The 22,970-nt window shown below is 42.3% G+C and overlaps 1 protein-coding gene across 1 annotated transcript in view; it reads left to right on the plus strand.

The window, feature by feature from the left end:
- LOC144782641 (uncharacterized) overlaps positions 1-22,970 on the plus strand; it is a 589,272-nt gene that overhangs the window by 475,390 nt on the left and 90,912 nt on the right. Inside the window, exon 4 of the transcript XR_013601190.1 lies at positions 21,411-21,540. The gene's annotated coding sequence lies outside the window, so the exon portion shown is untranslated. The remainder of the gene's footprint in view (positions 1-21,410; positions 21,541-22,970) is intronic.

The following is a 22,970-nucleotide window of genomic DNA, read 5'->3' on the forward strand; positions in this document are numbered from 1 at the left end:
ATTACATGATGAAACCAAACAGATCTATCTATCTATCTATCTGTCTGTCTGTCTGTCTGTCTGTCTGTCTGTCTATTCATTCAAACAAATAGTTAAAAACTCGAAGCCTCATTTGTGAGGTTTTGATCTATGGTGGGCCGCAGGGAATCTTGCTGCTCTGCCCGACTTCAAAACAAAAGGGCATGAATGCGCCGTTTCTATGTGATACAGGGCATTCCTGTCCTTTTCCCTGGCGCCGGTGCACAATGGGCTGCCGTGCGCCACTGAAGGCACCCTTGCACCATGCGTTACAGAGCTGATTTTTTTTTGCAGGAAGGAACACTTACCTGCACAAAATCAGTCCATTAAGGCGATTTCCTTTTTGTATGTGTACTGCAGAATGGCAGCATGGCATCCAAACCAGGCCACCAAATGGTTTCCTTGATTTTCCTCCTTGTATACCTTCATGGGCCCTATTGAAAGCGGCAGTTGATGGCGCAAAAGTATTGAGGTATCAGAGGAATGTATACAATCTGTACAAAGTGAAAGTGGGAGTACTGCTCATGTAAGTGCAGTTAGTGGAGGAAACGATGTGAAAAATAAAGGTAGCACTGTGGAGGCTAGGACAAATGAAAGGGTACGTACATCTAGCAAGGGGATCCATAGCTGGTCTCCGGGGTAGTATCGGATTTTGGACCTCACTCCCCTTATCTGTTATGGGCCGCATAGCGATAGCAAAGATGGTCATGCTACCGCGCCTGCTTTACTATTTCGTGAACCTGCCCCTGTGTATTCCGCGCCGCACCTTCGAGTCCCTTAAATCCTTATTGATTACCCTGATATGGGGATCGGGCAGACAGCGGATTAGCCTGCCGAAATTACAACTCAGCACCTCTCAGGGGGGTCTGGGTGCCCCTGACTTCCAAGGTTATTTTTACGCAAGTCAACTTCAGTGGTTGTCTTACTGGTTGGCCGGGAGAAACCTCCACGAAATCGGCTGGACAAGGGGTCGGCTAGACCGGGGTGACTTACACGCCTTACTGCTACCCAGAAGTAGGATTCCGCGTGGGTGCCACCCACTGCTCCGCACTGCCCTCCTATGTTGAAAGAAGGCGCTAGCTTACACTTCCACGGCTCTGCCTTACGCAGATAATATCCCATTGCTGGGTATCCCGACGCCGCAGGGACGACTTATCAAATACGCCCTTAGAGAGTGGACGGCAAATGGAATTGAAGGAGTGGGCAGTTTCTTTGGGGATGACCAATTGTTGGACCACCGCACCTTTGTGCATGTGACTGGGACTTCGGACAGACATTACTTGCTACACGCCACTGTCTCCCATTACATCAGGACGACATGGGCTCCACAACACACTCACCCACAGCAACACGAACTGGTGCATCTGGTACACTACATGGGGGCTGGTGGTCACTTAGTACGATGGCTGTACATCGGGATTAGGACTCATGCTGCACTCTCCCTTGACACGCTGCGGGAGACTTGGTCACGGGATACAGGGGAGGAAATGACAGACACCACCTGGCGATTGGCCCTGGAACACCCAAGGAGGGTCTCCAGAAATGTGAAATTTAAATATATTCAAGCCATGATCCTCCACAGGGCGTACCTCACCCGCTGCGGATCCACAAGATGTTCCCCAACGCCTCCCACCAGTGCCCGCGCTGTAGGGCAGACGAGGCGGACTTCCTCCATATGCTCTGGTCGTGCCCACGGCTGAGAGGGTACTGGAGCCAGGTGTGCCAAACGCTACGAGAGATATCTCAGATACAAGTGAAGGAGAGTGCACTATACTGCCTGGCGGGAGCCCGGCCTCGGCCCAAACCACTAAAACCCAAGTTAAGATTTCTGGACTTAGCCCTTCTGTTAGCGATCAGGAACATCACGATGCGGTGGAAGTCCCCAAGAGGGCCTCGGGTGGAGACATGGCGAGCGGACGTGGCAAAATGGGGTAGAATAGAATGTGTTGCCCTTAGGAAAGAGGAAGAAGGCGGGAGGCGGAAAATCCCGATGGCACTAGACTGGGAGGTCATGCTGTTAGAGCTGGATGGTATAGACCGGCCCCTGTCCCAGGACACATGAGCGCACTGAGGCCCCGAGGGAACACTGTAGATTGTACAGGGCACTGAGGCGGGATTTAGGGGGTCGAAAGAACTTCTACTACATAATCCGGGTAGAGAACGGATGGCGCTGGGGAGCGGAGAACGATCTAACAGGAGAGATTGAGCACCAGGGTTAGCAGGGTGGGGGAGGGATAGTTGGGGAGCGAGTGGGAGGGTCTACAAATGCGTCCTGATAATAACAGAGACATTTCCTACTGTACGCAAATCCGGATGAGAACAATCTAGGGGACGGAGCTCTGCCCCCTATCTGTAGAATGGGAGAAAATTGAAAAGCGTGATGTATTGCATATCTGATGTGAATTTTGTACACAAATGTGACGAATATACATTCACGAATAAAGTTGTTTTTTTAAAAACATCTAGCAAGGGGATGTTGTATTTTAGGTGTAGTTCAAGTAGCCATTTGGGTAAATCTAACGGGTGTCTATCATTGAACAAGGTGTGAAGTACATGCAAGTAAAAGGGCCATTTTAGCAGCGTGTGTTATAGTAAGCAGCAAGAAGGTAAATCAAATTGTGGAAGACAATAGATAAATATAATTCATATATTAATACAGAAAAATAATGCATATAATGATACAGGACAACTATCCTAACTGATAATCACCAACATTTGCAGGTGGTTTCCTCACTCTTGCACACACGCATTCCTCCCAAAATCATTTTACCTTCCATTCACAGCACAGCCACCACCACTACTTCTACCACCACTTCCATTTTGCAACACGTCCACTTCCAGAGCAATATAATTTCCCAACATTTAAGGACTACCACCACTCATATCACCAGGATCCATTTAGCAGAGTGTGTAAAAGCATGAATAAGAAGGTAAATGAAATTGTGGAAGACATTACAGATTAGGAGGAGAGTTTGCAAGGAGTAGTGTTGAGCGTACAAGGTGAGCAAGTAAGAAAGCCACAAAATTATCTAATTGTTTAATACATATTGATTGTGTACATATTGAAACTATGGTGGATTCCTGTGCGTGGTATGCTATAATGGGCAAAAACATGTTGAAAGGTTGTGGCCTGCCAGGGAATTGTGTGAATCGGATGTCAATCCAGGTAGCTATCTATTCAGGTCACAAGATTCCTATGCAAGGATTTCTGTGGTTGAATATTGAATTTGGTTATAGGGAAAGTTAATGTAGGGAATAAAGGGGCCATGGACCTATGTTGGCCACACATAATGGAACTGGGTATAAAAATTGATTCTTGCATCTATCCGACTGTGTACTCTGGTCCTAAGAAGGAGTCTTCCAATGTTGACACAGCTTCTTGTGTGGATCTTATTGTCCAAAAAATAAGTGTACATAAACACTCACCTGCGTGGAAGACTCCTTCTTTTTCCAATAATGGCGATAAGGATGGGATGGAGCAGTGCTGGCAGGCAGAGCGTGAAATTTGATGGATTCCGAGTGCCTGTTGTAATTCTGTGCTGGATTTCCTGAGCCATTGGTAGGAAAAGAAGGGGTCTTCCATGTAGGTATTTATGTATACTTATTTATTGGAAAATAAGATCCTCTGAAGGCGCGAGCCAGTGTGTGGCAATACAGATCCCTCAGTGACTCCAAACTGCCAAACCCAGCCGACATACCTAGAACCATGCCACATCCTTCCATGTTCCACATTTCACAACCACTCTGATATTCTACCTCTCAATCTCTATCCCACATTATTCACTAGTCAGCTTTCATGTTTATCTTCATTCACCTTCCCCATTTTTCCTTTCTTCCCCTTCTTTCCTCTTTTTGTGAGATTGATTTACAGAATGCACATTGATCCCCAAAGGGAGAGCCCTGTGCTGAAATCAAAACAGAGACAAGAAAGAAACCCAAAAAGCAGTTAGGATGCCGCCATATTCTGAATAATCTGCAAACGTGACAACAAATAGTCTGCCATGCCAACGTACAGAGCATTCCCATAATCCATTCAACTAATGAGAGCCTGGATGATGGTTTTACAGCACTGGATAGGTATCCAGTTGAAGATCATGTGCAGTAGGCACAAAATACAATAGCAGGATCTACATAGGAAATTATCTTGTCCTTCATAGAGAAAAAGAGAGTCATCATAAAGTGTGATCTCTAAGTATCATGCAGCTTTGTCGGGAGTGGAAGTAAGGCCAAGTTTACTTGTCCACTAGGTGTCATTGCAGATGAAATATGCCTTCCCAAATAGGATCACCCTTGTCTTTTGTTATTGTTATTGTTAATGTGGGTTTGTATAGCGCCAAATCACCGACAGGTCTCAGGGCGCTTTTGACCACAAAACATAGCAACCTAATCAGCAATGGGGGAACGAGTGGAGACTATACTGGGCTCAGCGCTGCTCTGAATAAGATAGTCTTTAGGGTCTTCCTAAAGTGGAGCCGGTTTCCATCTTTACGAAGAGCCCCAGGCAGTTTATTCCAGATCCTAGGCAGTAGGACCGAAAAAGATCTTCCGCCTTTTGTGGCCAGTTTAAACCGAGGGCACCTGAGCAGTTGAGCCTCAGAGGACCTCAGACTTCTTTCAGGCCGGTAAATCTCCAGCCTTCCTTTGATATAAGCAGGGGTTTGCCCATAGATGGATTTATGGGCTATGCAGAGACTTTTAAAGACAGACCTTTGCGTCACTGGCAGCCAGTGAAGGCTCTGCAGCAGCGAAGAGGCATATGATTTCCTTGGAAGTTTGAAGATAAGTCTTGCCGCATCATTTTGAACCACCTGCAGTCTGTTGATTAATACCTTTGGTAAACCCAGGTACAGTGCATTTCCGTAGTCCAGCCTCGAAAGTATGGTGGCAGAGACTACAGTACGAAGCATGGACTGGGAAAACAGCGGAACGAGTTTGCGCAGTTGTCTTATAAGACCGTTACAGGTTCCCACAACGGTAGAGACCTGGCTCACCATTGAAAGGGCGCTATCTATCTTAATGCCAAGGCTTTTGACCAAATCCGCTGACTTGGGAGTGGGGCCCAATTCCTGGGGCCAATACAGGTCACTCCAAGGGGAGCAGGTGGATGAAACTATTAACACCTCGGTTTTTCGGGGTTAATCTTCAGGAGGTTCCTAGACATCCAGTTAACTGTGTATCTGAGTACCTCCTGTGCCTGTGACTGGGCCCGTTCAGTGTCATCCACACTCAACAACAAATGAGTATCATCCGCGTAATTAAATACGCGGCAGCCCATTTCCGCCAAAGTTTTTATTAGGTACAGATTAAACAGGAGGGGGGACAAGGCAGAGCCCTGAGGAACCCCACATGTGAGTTCTCCCACTCCTGATACCATATCTCCCAACTGAATCCTCTGGGTTCTCTCAGATAGAAAAGATTCCAACCATTGATATGCTGAATCCCGAAACCCAAAACTAGCCAACCTGTCCAAAAGTAGAGTATGGCTGACAGTATCAAACGCCGCTGACAGATCTAAAAGTATCAGCGCGCTTGGTTTTTTACTGTCAGCCAACAATCTAAGGTCATCCAGCACCGAGAGCATGACCAACTCGGTGCTGTGGTGTGCTCGAAACCCTGCCTGCATCTCATGGAGAAGATGGTTAGACTCCAGGAATGATGCCAGGGATATCAGCACATGTTGCTCAAGAACTTTGGACAGGAATGGTAGCTGGGAGATTGGCCTATAATTTTTCAACACTTTGGGGTCTGCGCCTACTTTCTTTATTAGCGGTTTCACCCGAGCTTCCTTAAAGCTAACTGGTAGCCGTCCTGTGACTAATGATTTGTTCAACATCGACAAGATGTGATCCTCTAGGCTAAGGCGAGCTAGGTGAAACACACTTGGGGGACATGGATCCGCTGGAGAGCCTGACTTTGTTTTCCTCATCAATGTTTCGAGGCCTAATGAATCTATCAGGGGGAAATTAGACATATGGGTGCCCACCAGATTTTCAGTAACCTGTGGTTCCATAGGGTCAGTGGCAGTGTTTTTTATCTCCTTTAAAATGATGTCAACCTTATCCAGAAAGTATTTCAGAAAGGTATCGCAACTGATTGTGGTATCCGTATCTTGTGCTCTCTTGCTTAATTCCGCAAGTATTCTGAAAGTTTCCATCTGGACGTTGTCCGCCTCATTAATCCGCCTTTCATAGAATGTAGCTTTAGCCTCCTGTATGTATTTTTTATAGGTACGAAACATCTGCCTATAGTGTTCATAGGATTCTTCATCTTTTTTCCTCCTCCAGATTCTTTCTATATTGCGTAGTTCTTTCCTCTGCTCCCTCAGAGTAGGGGTGAACCAAGGGGCACCTTTCCCACCGCTATTCATCTTTTGAGACTTCTCGGGTGCAATCAGATTTATTGCTCTAGTCAAACTGTCCATTATGACCTTACACTCCTGATCTACATCGGCGTCAGGATCTATAGGTTGGACGAGTTCCATGAATTTAGTGGTCAGCGTTTGCAAATCAACGTCTTTCCACTTACGAGTCTTTTTAATTTTAGGTGGTGGTTGCGGTGGTTTCGCGCCAACAGGAACATCACAATAGATCAGATGATGATCTGACCATATACAGGGAAGCACTTTCACTAAAGTAACCTTAGGATCTAAGGTCCAGATCAGATCAAGGATGTGACCCTTTATGTGCGTGGGGGAGTCTACCAACTGTTTAAAGCCCAGGGAGGACATGGTTGTCTCTAGCGAGTCGGCTGCAGAGTCTTTATTTTCCCTGTCCCAATGGAGGTTAAAGTCTCCCGTGACTACTATGTTTTTATACCGTGAGCATATATCATACATGCTAGTCATAAATAGGTCGTTAAAAGCCGGGGTGGAATTGGGTGGACGATAAACAGTGAGAATAGTTAGACACAAATTGTCAAACATAATTTTCACTGCAAGCATGTCAGCCAGGTCTAATGTTTCTGCCAATATTTTAGTTACAGCTAATTGTTTTTTAAATAAAATTGCCATTCCCCCCCCCACGGGCATTTCCAGCATGATTATGCCAGTGTATATCATATCCTGACGGAACAGCAGCTATGATATCAGGTAGCGAGTTTTCCCCAAGCCATGTCTCGGTCAGCGTCAATATATCTATGTCTTCATCTTGAAGCAGAGTGAAGATCTCCAGATTATGACATTGCATAGACCTCGTATTTAAGCTAGTTAATTTCAGGGTATAGTCAGGAGTAGACTTACCTGTGTGTGGGTTTCGAATGGACAGCTCGTTCAATATGGCTAGCGTGGCTGGGTCTAAGGGATATAGTCCCGTATTTAATCGAAGTAAATCGTCCCCTGTATACATAGACCAACAACCAGAGTTCCCAACCCCTGCGCCCGTCCGTGCGCGGACGGGCGCAGACGGGCTGGACTCTGGCGTGCTCACGCTGCTCGCGAACGCTGCGCGTCAGCATGGCCGCCCTAAGTAGCGCTCGGCCAACCACTAGTGCGGCAACAAAGATGGCGCCGCCTGGCGTCACGACCTTCCCCTAAGATGGCCGCTAAGGGGTGAAAACGGACCCGCAAAATGCGGTGTATTTACAATTAGAGTGCGGGTGAGTGGGACTAAAAACAAGGTAAAATGAACCCAACAACAACAAAAATACAGAACAGGATATTTAAAGTCTGTTGTAATTAGCGCTATTGAGTGCGTAAAATGCGCTGTCAGTTTAGCGCTCCAGAGCTCCTAAAACGCGAACTCCCTGGCGCTGTAGATTGAGGCAGCACGCCTTTGTAAGTCAAGGCAGAGCCTCGGGTTTGCCCGCCCTAAGTAGCGCTCGGCCAACCACTAGTGCGGCAACAAAGATGGCGCCGCCTGGCGTCACGACCTTCCCCAAAGATGGCCGCCAAGGGGTGAAAACGGACCCGCGAAATGCGGTGTATTTACAATTAGAGTGCGGGTGAGTGGGACTAAAAACAAGGTAAAATGAACCCAACAACAACAAAAATACAGAACAGGATATTTAAAATCTATTGTAATTAGCGCTATTGAGTGCGTAAAATGCGCTGTCAGTTTAGCGCTCCAGAGCTCCTAAAACGCGAACTCCCTGGCGCTGTAGATTGAGGCAGCACGCCTTTGTAAGTCAAGGCAGAGCCTCGGGTTTGCCCGCCCTAAGTAGCGCTCGGCCAACCACTAGTGCGGCAACAAAGATGGCGCCGCCTGGCGTCACGACCTTCCCCTAAGATGGCCGCCAAGGGGTGAAAACGGACCCGCAAAATGCGGTGTATTTACAATTAGAGTGCGGATGAGTGGGACTAAAAACAAGGTAAAATGAACCCAACAACAACAAAAATACAGAACAGGATATTTAAAATCTGTTGTAATTAGCGCTATTGAGTGCGTAAAATGCGCTGTCAGTTTAGCGCTCCAGAGCTCCTAAAACGCGAACTCCCTGGCGCTGTAGATTGAGGCAGCACGCCTTTGTAAGTCCCTGTTTACTTTCATACAGTGGATCCTCATCCACGTGGCTACAGATGTCAAGCACTTAACCAAATCACATATTGTAGATAGGCCATTTTCAGTGATTGATACAATTATTTGGTTCATCAACATATGTTAATATATATAAATCCCAGGCTCTTACACTGTCTACCAATGGGGTCATTTCGATAATAAACAGTGTAGGACTTATGGAGGGGCCTTAAGGGTTGCAGCAAGTGATAGACATCTGAACGTGAGGTGAATAGTTTGCAATCTTCCTGACAGGAAGGATAGAAACCAATGGAGGGAGGTCGAACATAGCCCAATCTTGTGAAGTCGCTTGATGATCTTGGCCTGGGGCACTGTATCAAAGGCTTCAGAAAGATCAAGAAGAATGAGAGCAGCAGATTGCTCTCATCCACGGTCAGCCTGATGTTAGTCACAGCAAACAGTGCAGTGTCCATGCTATAATTAGTTCTGAAACCTGTTTGGGAGAACATCCAGCAAGTTATTCTGCTCTAAATAAAGCAGTAGCTGTGAATTTATTAGCTTCTCAATTAATTTTGCTGGATAGGGAATCAACAAAAGCAGGTAATAATTTGCCAGATTTAAGGGGTCTGCTCCTGAGTTCTTCAACACCTCCCCCATGGAACAATTGGGGCATGCTTCATTCAAACATGTAGTTCCACTGTTGTCCAAAGAGCGCTACTGAACACGTCAGTTAGACAGGGGCACAGTGAAGTAGCATGGTGAGAAAAAATGATGTGGTGACAGAGGTCTTGACTTGATCTGACTGCAGCCATGGCAACGTAGGGCATCATGGGTTTGAAAATTCCAGGTGACAATGGAGGCCGGATGTTGATCTTCAATTTCAGACAGAAAAGATGCAAGTTTGGATTGAGGAACAAAGAGGGAATAGATTTTATTTATTTTTTCCTCAAAATATTGTGCCAGGTTGGTGCAAAGAGTAGCAGAAGCTGGTATTGACTGCCGGCAAGCAATAGCATGAGCAAGATGCGGATCACTGACATATTATCTATGTATACAATTTAGAAATACAAAATATCAGAAAATAAATATCATTAACAAAAATATTGACTTCCTTATTTAAATAATAAAACCACAAATATCAAGAACACAAATATTGCTGTTAAAAATATAGATTTTTACTTATATCGAAAACAAAATTATCGCCACTTTCAAATAAACATATAAAATGTCAAAAATATTTAATCACACAATGTTTAGTACAATAATATTGCCAAAATAATTTCATTATCATTATGAAATATATAAAAAAACTTTTTATATAAAAAAGTTATTTAAAATAAACATAAAACATTTTATACACATGTTTAATAAAAAAATAAATAAATCACATCACTAAAATATTTACAATTCACCCCAATGAGCTATATAACTTAATTCATAACAATATAACAAAAAAATATTTGCATTAACTACAAACATTTAAATAACAACTTAAATGCTAGTAAATATATGTATATATATATCCAGTGGCAGTTCCTGTGGGCTTCCCAAGCACCGGTGGTGCTGGTTACAAGGCATCCGCCACGCCTCTATGTATAAATTCCCAACTCCTTTCTCCTTCCAGAAACCAGCACTCCAAAGGAATTTCACTCGTTTTGGCCTCGACACGTAGTCTGTCAAACATTATAAATAAAACAAAACTTAGCATTCATATATAAATGTTTATTTTTAAATTGAAATATATATGTTTAGAAATGTGAAAATATACATTAAATACCAACAATGCTAATTAAATAACACAAACTATTTATACTACAAACAAATACAATTTAAACAAAGGATTCCACACAAAACAAATTAAATAATCATACTCTATCCTCAACCATTTTTAAGAAAGTGTTGCGAACTAAAGGGATCGCATTTACTGTTCCCAAGTTGGGGAAAGTGTTGGATACCAATTGGATGTCATTTTACTATTCCCATTCCAATATATACCAATTAGAAGAAGGTGTTGCCCACTAAAAGGGTGACATTTGCAAGGGTGAACTGCAAAGTTGAGCTAACCCCGGTGATACAAACCATAAAACCAAATGGCTTTTCTACTCTCCGAGGGGGACTAATAAACGCCAGATCAATGTGTAAAAATGGAGCGCATGTGCATGACCTAATCACGGAAAACGATCTGGATTGCCTGTTCGTTACAGAAACCTGGCTTAAAGCCTGGTGCACCCCTGACGTTGTTTTCACCTTGCCACAAGGGTATCTTATCCAGCGTTTGGACAGGCCGATACAACGCGGAGGAGGGGTTGCCATAATCCATCGTGACTCGGTCAAATGCACCACGTTTGAACTCCCAGATCTTAAGGGGGCAGAAAGCCTGGGTTTCAATCTTCATATGCATAATACCACCTTTTTTACCCTGTCTGGAGTATTGATATACCGACCACCAGGCCCACAGAAAAACTTCCTAGACAGTCTAGCTGAGGTGGTTAGTAACCTTGCACTCAAATTTGCCAATTTTACTGTCCTAGGGGATTTAAATCTTCACCTTGACTCTGACTCAGATTCCAGTGCGTCTTGTTTCAAAGAGCTAATAGACGTACTGGGGCTGACCCTACTGACACGGGACTCCACTCACAAGGCAGGACATATTTTGGATTGCATATGTACAAACTTAGCATCCTTAAAGGTAAAACAGCCCTGCCCTTTATTTTGGACTGACCACATGTTCATCCCATTTGACCTCTCAGTTGAGGGGAAGGGGCTTAGAAAGGGTGTCCCTAGGGTTGACACCAGCATGAAACATGACTGGAAAAAAATTAGCAATGATCCAGATCTGCAACAAAGAGCCAGGGCACTTAAACCTCTTTTTACGGGTGTCACGGAGGCAGACAATAACAGCTTCAATCATTGGATTAAAGAAATCAGTGGGCCCCCCAAGGCCAAAAACCAGAATAAAGTACATCACAATAAAAAAACGGCACCCTGGTTCTCACTCTCCTTGAAAGAGAAACACGTTGAGGTTAGAAGACTGGAGAGGAAATGGCGTCGTCTATACATGGAAGAAGACCTCGGCCATTATAAAGAATCTAGGAGGCAATATCATGCACAGATAAAAACGGCCAAAAAAGACTACTACTTAAAAGCAATTGATTCCTCAAACAACTCACAAAAAGAGATTTTTAGGATAGTCAATGATTTTACGAAACCAAGGTCCCTCCTACCTGAAATCCCTCCCTCCCTAACCCTGTGCAATTCGATTGCAGATTATTTTGTTTCAAAAATATCAAACCTTACTAAGGATTTTTCCGAACCACCGATGGCTAAGGCAGTAGAGGATCCAGAAACCCCCTCGGGAGTAACACAACTCCGGGATTTTCTACCTATTAGCTTAGAAGTCTCACGTCAACTGATTTTGTCAACTAAATCAGGTTCCCCCTTTGATCCCTGTCCCCCCATGCTGATACATGCCCTGGTAGATACGGTTAACCCTACCATAAATAGTATTATAAACTCATCCCTGTCCTCTGCCATGATTCCATTGGAATGGAAGCTGGCGGCAGTAAAGCCACTGCAAAAAAAATCATTGCCCGATCCCACCACACTCTCCAACCTCCGCCCTATCTCCTTGCTGCCGCTGCTTTCTAAAATGACTGAATCAGTGGTGAACAAACAGCTGACTAAATTCCTGGAGGATGAGGATATCCTGCACCCTAATCAATCTGGGTTTCGGGCCTCACACTCCACTGAGTCTGCCCTCTTGTACACCGTGGAGACATTGAAGGCCGCCATGGATCAAGGGAAGAAGGCCGTCCTTGTCTTGCTTGATCTATCGGCGGCTTTCGATACGGTGTCCCACTCAATACTGATCAGTCGTCTGGTGGTAGCAGGGATAGCAGGCACTGTGCTGGATTGGTTGAAGAACTTCCTTGATCACCGTAGACAGGTCACGGTGTTGGGAGAACACCGCTCAGAGGAAAAAAGTATACAAACAGGAGTGCCCCAGGGCTCCACTCTGAGCCCGGTACTGTTTAACCTGTACATGACCCCCTTGATTGAGCTGATCTCGTCCTTTAACATCAGTACCATTTCTTACGCTGACGATACTCAGCTCATCTTGGTACTAGACGGGGAAAACGGAAAGGCAGAGGAAAATCTAAAAGACTGCCTCACTGCCACCTTTATTTGGATGCGTGAGAACCATCTCAAATGTAACACCGGGAAGACCGAAATTATTCCTTTCGGCCCCCAAAACCCCTTTTCCCCCAGTCTCTGGTGGCCATTGGATGTGGAGTCCCCCCCAGATACCATTGCTACGGCCCGAAACCTAGGGATCAGGTTTGACAGTGCCCTATCTTTTAAACAGCAGGCAGGGGCAGTGGCTGGGTCTTGCTTTAACACCATCAGAGGACTTAGAAAGTTTTTTGACTTTCTGCCTCTGACTGCCAGGAAGACGGTGACAGTGGCACTTGTAACATCTCGTTTGGACTACTGCAATAGCCTATATGCAGGACTAAATCGATCTGTCCTGCATAGGCTGCAGGTTGTCCAAAATGCCGCTGCGCGTCTGGTCCTGAAATGGCCGAGGAGGTCATCGGCCTCGGCCGCTCTCAAGGCCCTACACTGGCTACCCATCCACAAACGCATACTGTTCAAAATCCTCGTGATTACCTTCAGAGCATACCATCGACAAGGACCCAAATACTTTCTCCCTTGGTTCAAACTGTATGCACCCACACGTTCCCTCAGATCAGCTAATATGAACCTATTACAGATACCCAAATTCAGACTTTCAACAAGAGGAGGTAAATCCCTCGTTACCTTGGGTGCTAAGGCCTGGAATAAACTCCCACCCAATTTGCGTCTGATCTCCATTGAGAAAGACTTCCGCAAGGCTCTGAAAACTTGGATTTTTAACCTCTCAGATACGGTCTGTATGACACTGGTTTAGCCAGAGTGTTTCAGCATGGACAAGATGGATGTTGCGAGCTGATATTTTCCGGCCTGTCATCTAGGCTACGGGCTATAAGCGCCAAGATACTCCCTGGAGTGACAGCTGCGCTATATAAGTGTATAAAATAAATAAATAAATAAATAAATTTACTATTACCACTCCCATCTATACTAATTTGGCCGAAAGTGTTGGACACTAAAGGGGTGACATTTACTATTCCTGCTCCAATCTGTACCCATTTAGGGAAGGTGTTGGTCACTAAAAGAGTGACATTTACTATTCCAACTACAATTTAAACCAATTTGGGGAAGATGTTGCACTCTGAAAGGATGACATTTACTGTTGCCATTCCAATCCATACCAACTTGGGGAAGGTGTTGGACACTTTTGTTTGTCGTCATATCACCAAGAATGCCTACTACAGTCAATGTCTGTGTTGGGGGTACACAAATAGCACCCAACCAGATGCTATATGGGCAGGTAGCAATCATTTATAACAGATCTCTCATTCACATACATAGACATGGACCAGGACTTGTTGAAAGAGCCTTGGTATAATCATTGGACTGTCTCTCCCTGTCTTGCCTTCTGCAATGACTCGTATGATTCCCACAGAAGCTCCCTTTTCCGGGTATGGACTACTTTATCCAACCTGCATACATGATCACCCACTCCTTCACTGAAGGGGACTCTGCTTGAACCTATCTTTTGCAGATTTCTATTCTAGCCAGCAGGACCAGGTAAAACAATAACACTCTTTGATCTTTGCTGAGGACCTTTGCACCAGATCCGCTTTTATCTACTCCAAAAAATATCAAGATGGGGCTTACCTGTAAACCACAATCTGTTATGACATGTAACACCTTACCCACCTCTTGCCAATAGGGAACCAAACCTGGATATTCCATGAGCATGTGCATGTCATTGGTCCCCTTAAACCTGCCTCTTGCACATCTGTATTCTCTTTTACTCTTAAACTCATCCAATTTCGCAGGAATCTAGTAGCATCTATAAAGAGTAAAGAGATGGTTCATGTTTAATGGAACAGATTTCACTATAGCATACAACAATTTGAAATATACTTGCCATATCTCCTCCAGCTCCTCGTTTGTCAAGTCATGCTCCCAGACTCCATATCATGGCTTAGCCCTTTCTACCTGCGGCCATCATGCCCAAACATTCTACCTGCCCATTGCTCCCATGACAGTGGTTTCCGTTGGCACAGCAAGTACTCCCAAGCCATGATCACAAATCTTCTAATGGGGCCACACAGCTTATGGATAAAACACCCTGGAGTCGCTGCTGAGTCCCAAAATGGTGCTAGTGGAATATAATACGGAAAACCCATAAATGTTCTCATGTCGTGCCAGAATCTTGCAACTGCTTGGGAGAGCTTGAGTCCATTTTTTTTTCTATTTAAGGATTCAAATTTGTACAGAAAACCTGCTTCAGTTATACCCTCCTTAAGGCTCTTCCATAGTCTCCCTGTCAAATGTGAATCAGAAGTTCCTATTAACCCTCTACAGTTTTTTAAATGAAAGGCCCAGCAGTATAACTGTAAGCCAGGTAAGGCCAGTCCCCCTTTAAGCAACTTCCTTATGAGCTTTGTACAAGCTATTCTGACCCCTCTGAAGCTCAAAATGAAGTTACTAATTTCTCCCTGAAACTTCTTTAACATCTTCTTATGAAAGGTTAGGGGAATGTTGTCAAACAGAAAGGTGAACTTAGGCAGGATCATCATCTTGACTAAATTAGTGCAGCCATAAAGTTTTAGAGGTTGGTTTTCCCATCTAGACAGCAGTCCTTTACGTTCCCTAATGACCGTATTTAGGTTGGTTCCCACCAAGATATCTAAATCTTTCACCACCCTAATACCCAAGTATTTAAAGGCTTCTTTTCCCTCACACCCTTACCAGTTAAGATTCAAAGCCATTATCTCTGTTTTATCTTTATTCACTTATTATCCTGTGAATTTACAGAAGATTGCACCTCCTTTTGTATTTCGAGATATGATTTACTGGGGTCTGATGTAAATATGATCAGGTCATCTGTATACTAGGCTAGCTTCTTTGTGAACCCCCAAGCAATACTAAAGGGAACAATACTATTATTTAACTTTTGGGCAAAAGGTTCTATATATATGTTAAACTTGAGGGGAAGATCGGGCACCCTTGCCCCGTCCCTCTCATGATCTTCACATGGCTAGATAAGCTCTTGGTAACCAATATCCTCACCCTCGGAGAACTATAAAACAATGTTATCACCCTACAGAAGGTTTCTCCAGCCCTAGGTGTTTTCATACTTTTGCTAAGTAAGTCCAATTAACTTGGTCAAAGGCTTTTGCAGCATCTAACGTATTCACTGCTAATAGTATAGAGTTGGAGGTGGCCAAGTCTGTTCTTCCCATAAGAGAGTGAGTCAATTCATATAAATTTCCTCCTGGCATAAAACCATTCTGGTCCTTGTGGACAGGCTTCCCAACTACACTAGCCTGTCTCTACACCATAATAGCTGCAAAGACCTTGTAATCACAGTTTAGCAAGGATACCGGACTATTTGACTCACACCTATTGTGGGGCTTGTTAGGTTTCAGTATTAGACTGATAGTGACGTACTGCCAGGATGCGGCGGGGCATAGATACCTCCATTAAAATAGTATTAAATGAAGACCTCCACCATGGAACCATTATTTCTTTCAAAGTCACAGAAACTTCAACAGAGAGACCATCCAGCCCTACGGGCATTTGCCTTCTTATGTTTACTTAATACCCCATTATTTCTTCCACTTGTACTATGCGTTGGACACTAAAGGGGTAAAAATTACAATTTCCACTACTATCTAAAACATTTTATGCAAGGTGCTACAGACTAAGGGCCAGATGTATCAATGCTTTTTGGGATCGCAAAATTACGTTTTGCAATGTATCAAATATTTTTAATTCGCAATATGGGTAATCGCAATTATTTGTGATTACCTAAATTGCGAAAGCAATTTGGGAATCGCAATTTGGGATTCCCTAAATGCAATTCTTGTAGCTATCACAAATTGCGAATTGGCACTAAGGAATCGCATATTACCACCAACTTCAAGTTGGTGGTAATTTGCAAATTCCTAGAAAAATTCAATTTTTAGCATTTTTTGAAGTGTCATATGGTGCACATACATGCTTTTAGGGCATGTATGTACGCCACATGTGCACACATACATATTTCAGCGGTGCATCAGGTCGGCGTTTTGGGCCCCCTTGCACCCATAAAATTGCGTATTTGGTACTCGCGAATTGCGAATTTCTTCCCATTCATTCCTTTGGACCTCTAAGCCCATAGCAATGAATGTGAAGGCATTCCTTAATAGCAAATCACAATTTGCAACTCACTATTAAGAAATATGTAGGAATCGCAAAATGTTTGCAAAAACCTACATACCTTGCATTTTGGAATCGGTAACATTTGCTATTATAGACTCGTAAAATGTAATCTTGAGAAATATGGCCCTTAAACTTTTGTATGCACAATCATTACTCCATAGTGACATATACTTTTTCATCTATAAAATAAATGAAAATGTACTTAAAAATATACCTAACCAAAACTACCAATCTAAATTTTCATATTCAAATATTAGCATATAAAAGAATATTTTTATCACTGATAATAATTAATACATGTTTAAAAATATTACTACCATTCCTAAGCTTTGGAATAATCCAAAATGAACAACAATAAAATAAAAAGAAATACAAAACCAAATTTTAGAATAACAATAAAAAAATCTATAGTGACATTATAATGTTCTACCTATAAATTATTTAAAATATTTTAATAATGAAACATTTATATTTTTATTGATATGATTTTTTAATTATTTACTTATATAAAAATTTTAAAAAAATTAAATGTATATTTATTTGCATTTTGGAAAAAGATTACATCATAACGTTCATATAAATTTAATTTTTATATTTTTTTATATTTCTATCTTTTTATTTCAGTATTCATTTGAATAGTGACTATAAAATAATAATTTGAATGTATTTTCATTCATTTACATTGTATTTACTTATACACTATTATTTATAAAAATTTCTAATGTAATGAGCTAAATTAAAGCATTTTACAATATTAATTTGCAAATCATTAAAATAATTAGCATTAATATTCATTAAAATATCCACTTTTCAAAAATCTACCCACCCTTATCCCCTGAAAACCCAATATCCCACTTCTAAAAATAAATGATAAAAGCATGATTTTTATAGATGAATGCAACTAAACTCCCAAATTTCACCAAAGCCATAATTAATAAATTATCTTAGTAAAAACACAAATAAAAATAACGATTAAACATATAATTAGAACACTTTGTTCTGAAAAAAAAACAAAACATATAATTAGAACACAGTACAATAAATGACGTACGAAATGACACAAATGATATTTTCCTAATCATTATTTTTTGCAACAATATGAAAAATAACACTTAAAACAATATTGTTTACCTTCAGTATTCCTATCAACTGTATTTTTGACATCCTGATATTCTTGTCACAATCTTTTTGTATTACGGTATTTTTTCACGGTATTTTTGGTCCAAATACCCCAAGATCCTTCACGATTTTGAAAAGTTTACCAGAGGAGTTCTTACTTTCCTCTATCTTTTGGGAAAAGGATACAAGATTGTGTGGTAGTCTTTGAGGATAGCTTTACAAATAAGTTTGTTGCCTTTATCTTTTGTCTGTTAACAGCATCTTGCTAAATAGTTACATTGCATCCTGGAGGTGTCTTCTGGGGGTTTACACCTCCCTGCATAGCTAATTTCCTGCATGCCCAGGTGCAAATGTGCCTAGGGGAGCTGGAGGACTGTTTCCTCTGCTGAGAGTCAACCCTAATTCATATCACATCAGAGGAGGTACAGCCTTTGAAGCTCACCACCTTCATGTGCCACTTCACTAGCCTGCTTGGGAGGAGGGAGATGTGACCTCTTCCTGTCCAAGCCTATGTTCTTGACTCCTGGCAGTGATCACACTGCCTGGCATGTGGTTAGAACGCTGTCTTAGCAGCAGCAGGCATGGGAAACTGTGGGCTGGTCAACCAGAGCACAGAGACGCATGGGCAACCAGGTTGGCAACCTCTAAGGTACCACATGGGTGCATGTCACATCACCAAGGGCACAAGGATCATGTCAAATGTGAGAAGGCACGTTGCTTGATACCAAACATGACATATTTTAGTGGTACTATAATGGAGCTGTAAATCTCAAGAGTGCCCTGTTTGCAGGCCATTTTATGCTATGGACCACTAACACTTATATAGTTTCTAATGGGGAACACCACTATAGGGACATGTAGACTTGCATGTATGTTTCCTCACCTTCAATATACTGCACCCTGCCGCTTGGGCTGAGGCGGTCTATATTTAGGGACAACTCACATATACGTATTTCAGAGGTAGCACATTCAGCTGTGTGACACATGGTGAAGGCACAGATGAGTTCAAGCAGTATGCACTGCTTCTACAGTCTGCAAAGGCAGGCCTGTTGTCATTAGTTTGCTTGTGTCACCCAGGGTGGTAGAAAACTGTGCTGCAGCCTGAAGACCCCTTTACCACCTATGTCCTTGGTACCCCTGGTATCACATTCTAGGAACTTATGAGAAGGTAACGTTTTTGACAATTTGGGATTACCAAGTTGAAAATAACAGTTTTGGGGGAGAGCACAGGCACTGGGACCTGTGTAGCAAACATCAGTGCACTGTCAGATTCATTCCCATAAGCACATAGACCTAACTGTATGGGGTGGGGCTATACAAAAAGGGGAACATTTCTACAGATAGGTAAGAGTGTTGAAGTTTTAACAGGTTGTGAGCCTGGTCCTATTCTGCTATGGTGTCATAAAATGACTTAAAGTTTAAATACCTTCACATGACACCATTTTTAAGTATCAAATGAGCTTTGACATAAAATGAACCCCTCTTGAGGGTGACTAACACATAACAACATGAAGGGAAAATAGTGCCAGGCAATGATTCCAAGAAGAACATACAGGAAACAAATATAAAATCATTATGTGAGGCTATAACATGGCGGGGAGTTTCGAAAAACACTTACACTGCACAGCTCAAACCAGCGCAAAGACGCATAACATATTCATATACGGTTTGCTCTTTGATGAGTGGTGCAGCAGTTTCCATGTCATATAACAAGGTAGTTGTGGATTTTCATGAGGTTTTGCAGTTAACTGGTGAGTTGTATGACTGAATTCCACAATATACTAATTAATAGGATGTTGAAGGTGGGCCAGATTTATCAAAGTTTTGCGTTGCCCTTGCATGGCATGGCCCTGCATGGCATGATAAATGTAGAGTTATGCAAGGCAGCGCAAAGCACTGCCTTATGTTAATCTGCGTCAGGGAGACATTCCATGGGTGGATCGTGGGTATTCCCACATGTCCATCCATGGATTTTGACGCATGCCCTGATTTACCATAAGTGGTAGACCTGGAAATGCGCCAAATTGCTAAACCTCACCAGGTGAAGTGTAACAACGAGAAATATCTTTATTTCTCCTCATTTATTTCCTTGGACCTTACCGAAACAGTTTTACAACACAGCATACATGGCCATTTTCATCATTTGCTCCTCTCTTTGCTGCTCACCATATTCTCCTCAGACGGCAAAGTAAACTGTCAGGGCACTGTTCTGTACCATTTTGCAGTGGAGCAGAGCCTGTGTTATGCTTTCTTCTTCATGCTGCATCTGCCATCTTCCTGCACCGTAATGTCAAAGATCTGAGGCAGACGGAGAGGGCTGCTTAAGGAACATTCATTAGTATCTCTTATGCACACCTGCTTGACCCAGCATGTAAGTTTATTGCCATACATAATTTTTTACAATACTTCTGGCACTTTGGAGACAGCGTTTTTTCTTTGCAAACTTCTAAATGCCTATTTCTGTCATACATTAAGGTTTTTTCCCCAAAACATTGACACACACAGCTTTGTGACAATTATAGACTGAAAACAACAGTGCCTGTCACTCTTTCTACTATCAAGGGCAGACTGAAAAAAAGATCTAAGCTCCCTCCTTTTGTCTCAATGGACGTTTTACTTGAGGAAATTAGAGCACTGGGTTCTTACATGGAAGAAACCAATGCAGAACTCCAAAACCTTGAAGATAGAACTAGAAGGTCCAGGATGGAAGAGAAAAACTTGACATCTGAGCAGCATATTACAACCTTTAACACTACTACTCTTGCAGTTAATCAACTTCAAACCCACGTCTGCCTGCTTCAAAAACAAGTTGAAGATTTAGAGACTAGAAATAGAAGAAATAACCTACATATTTATGGACTGCCTGAGGGTTCTGAAGGCCCGATTCGATTTCATTTTTCAAAACATTTCTTCCTAAACTAATTAATTTACAGTAGTCATCTTCACTCAATATACAGAGAACCCACAGATTAGGTCACCTACGTAGTACTGCTTCTACCTCCAAAAAGCCCAAAGGCGTCATCCTTTACATTCTTGAATATACTAACTGGCTACTGTTCTCTCAGCAGTCAAGGCAATGAAAAGGATCTCTTGGTCTGGTAACATCATTTACTTCACAAAGGACTACACTACAAATACGGCAGACAGACAAAAATAATTTTCATCTATGAGACCAGCTCATTGATGCCTCGGCACTCATTTTGGTCTTTCCCATACATGTTTGTTTAAAGTGACTTACAAAAACAAGACGTCTACCTACTAAGACCCATCTCTATTTAAGGCATTTCTTCAAGACGGTAGAGTTGAAACGTATACATTTCTTGACCTGTTAAACCTTGATATTCTTATTTCAACCCAGTGTTATTCATTTTGAACAGCTCATTCCTTATTGCATTGCTTCTCTGACCTGCATGTGTTGTTTAAAATGTTTTTTTCTTCATTTTCTTGTCTATAACAGTTATCACATGCCTCTTCAGACTAATAATATTATTCCTTTCACAGGTATTACTTTTCCTGTTTGAATTGTGCTGTTCTTCATCTACCCTTTTTCAACAAGTCTTCTCGAAACCCGGCTGTGTCATCTCTTCCATGTGGTCTCACCACCCCGATCCTCCTTTGAAAATATCCTTAGGTATGTTTTCCTTTTCTTATGTGTTTTATATTATGTTCTCAATTCTCATTTTCTTAGATACACTTTGCTACATTCCCCATTTCTTTCCTTTTTCATTATCTGTTCTCTTATCTTTATGTCTTTTCTTTATTCAATTCTCTCCTTGTTGTACAGTAAAAATCAAATACCTAGGATTATGGTTCTCTCCTTCACTCAAAAGATCTATCTCATTAAGCCTAGATGAATGCATACAAAAATTAACGTCCTTAGTTAATCGTTCCCACCCTTTACATCTATCCTCGTGGGGTTGCCATGCTTCTATAAAGATGATGTTGGTACCCATTGTTTTATACACTAATTCCAACATCCCATTATCCATCCCCACTAACTGTTTTCAATGTCCCGCAAAGGAAAACAGATGGGCTTAGCTTTGGGAGGGGCGCTTCAAAATATTTTTATGCACTGGGGCACGCAAAAGATACCCACATGCACAGGTTGGCTCCATAAAGTATGGTATATTCTAGGGATGGAACGCATTCAGGCCTCCCTCACAGGCACTGTGTCCAGATTTAAAGAGGTATGGAGGCCCCTTCTGACCCTGTTGTCAACTGAATTCAATAAAATTACGTGTCCCAAGTACCTCTGATTCCTTCGACTAACAGCAACGGAAGACTCTTCCGAGGTAAATTGAACTCTGGCCGGGTCCAGTCTCTTCACAATGGCTGTACAGTGGAACTAGGAAATATGCACACCAGTGGGGGGGGAGGGAGAGAGGGGTGGGGGGATTTCACTGTTTCATTTTAAGGGGGTATGTTTTCACCTCCTTAGGTTATTCCTTTTCCTGCTTAAAAATACAGATTGTTTCACATACTCCAGGAGAAGTATGTTGATAGCGTGGGTCACAGTAGAGCTGAATGTATTAGAAATGTTCCAATGGTAAAATGATCACTGAAATTTATGATGCGGAGCTGCAACTGTATGTTCAATGAAAATGCTAATAAAAAGAGTTAAACCTAAATGTTTTAAATGCACCAATTCCATAAAAATCCGGTATATCTCTAATGAAACTAAAACGCCATAAAACAGATGGCGGCGTTAATTTCCCTGATTTTCTTAAATACCAATCAGCTTTTATTTTAAAGCAATCTATTCATTGGCTTTCAGAATCTTCTCCATTTTCTCATTTATGGTCAGACCTGGAGAAATGCTTTCTCTTTCCTTTCTCTTTTCGTGAATAATTTACTTTCTCCAGAAGACCAAATAATCTCTCCGCACCTCTTTACAAACATCTATGTAATTTGCCAGAACCTTCATTGCCGTATAAATCCATTCCTCAATGCTACAATTTGGCATAGTACTTCATTACTACATAATAACAAACCCCTTTATTGGAAATCTTGGGGGAATTCTGGACTAATATGGGTCAACCACCTCTCTATCACTAACTTCTT

This window comes from Lissotriton helveticus, chromosome 9 (assembly GCF_964261635.1).
Source record: "Lissotriton helveticus chromosome 9, aLisHel1.1, whole genome shotgun sequence".
Taxonomy (NCBI): domain Eukaryota; kingdom Metazoa; phylum Chordata; class Amphibia; order Caudata; family Salamandridae; genus Lissotriton; species Lissotriton helveticus.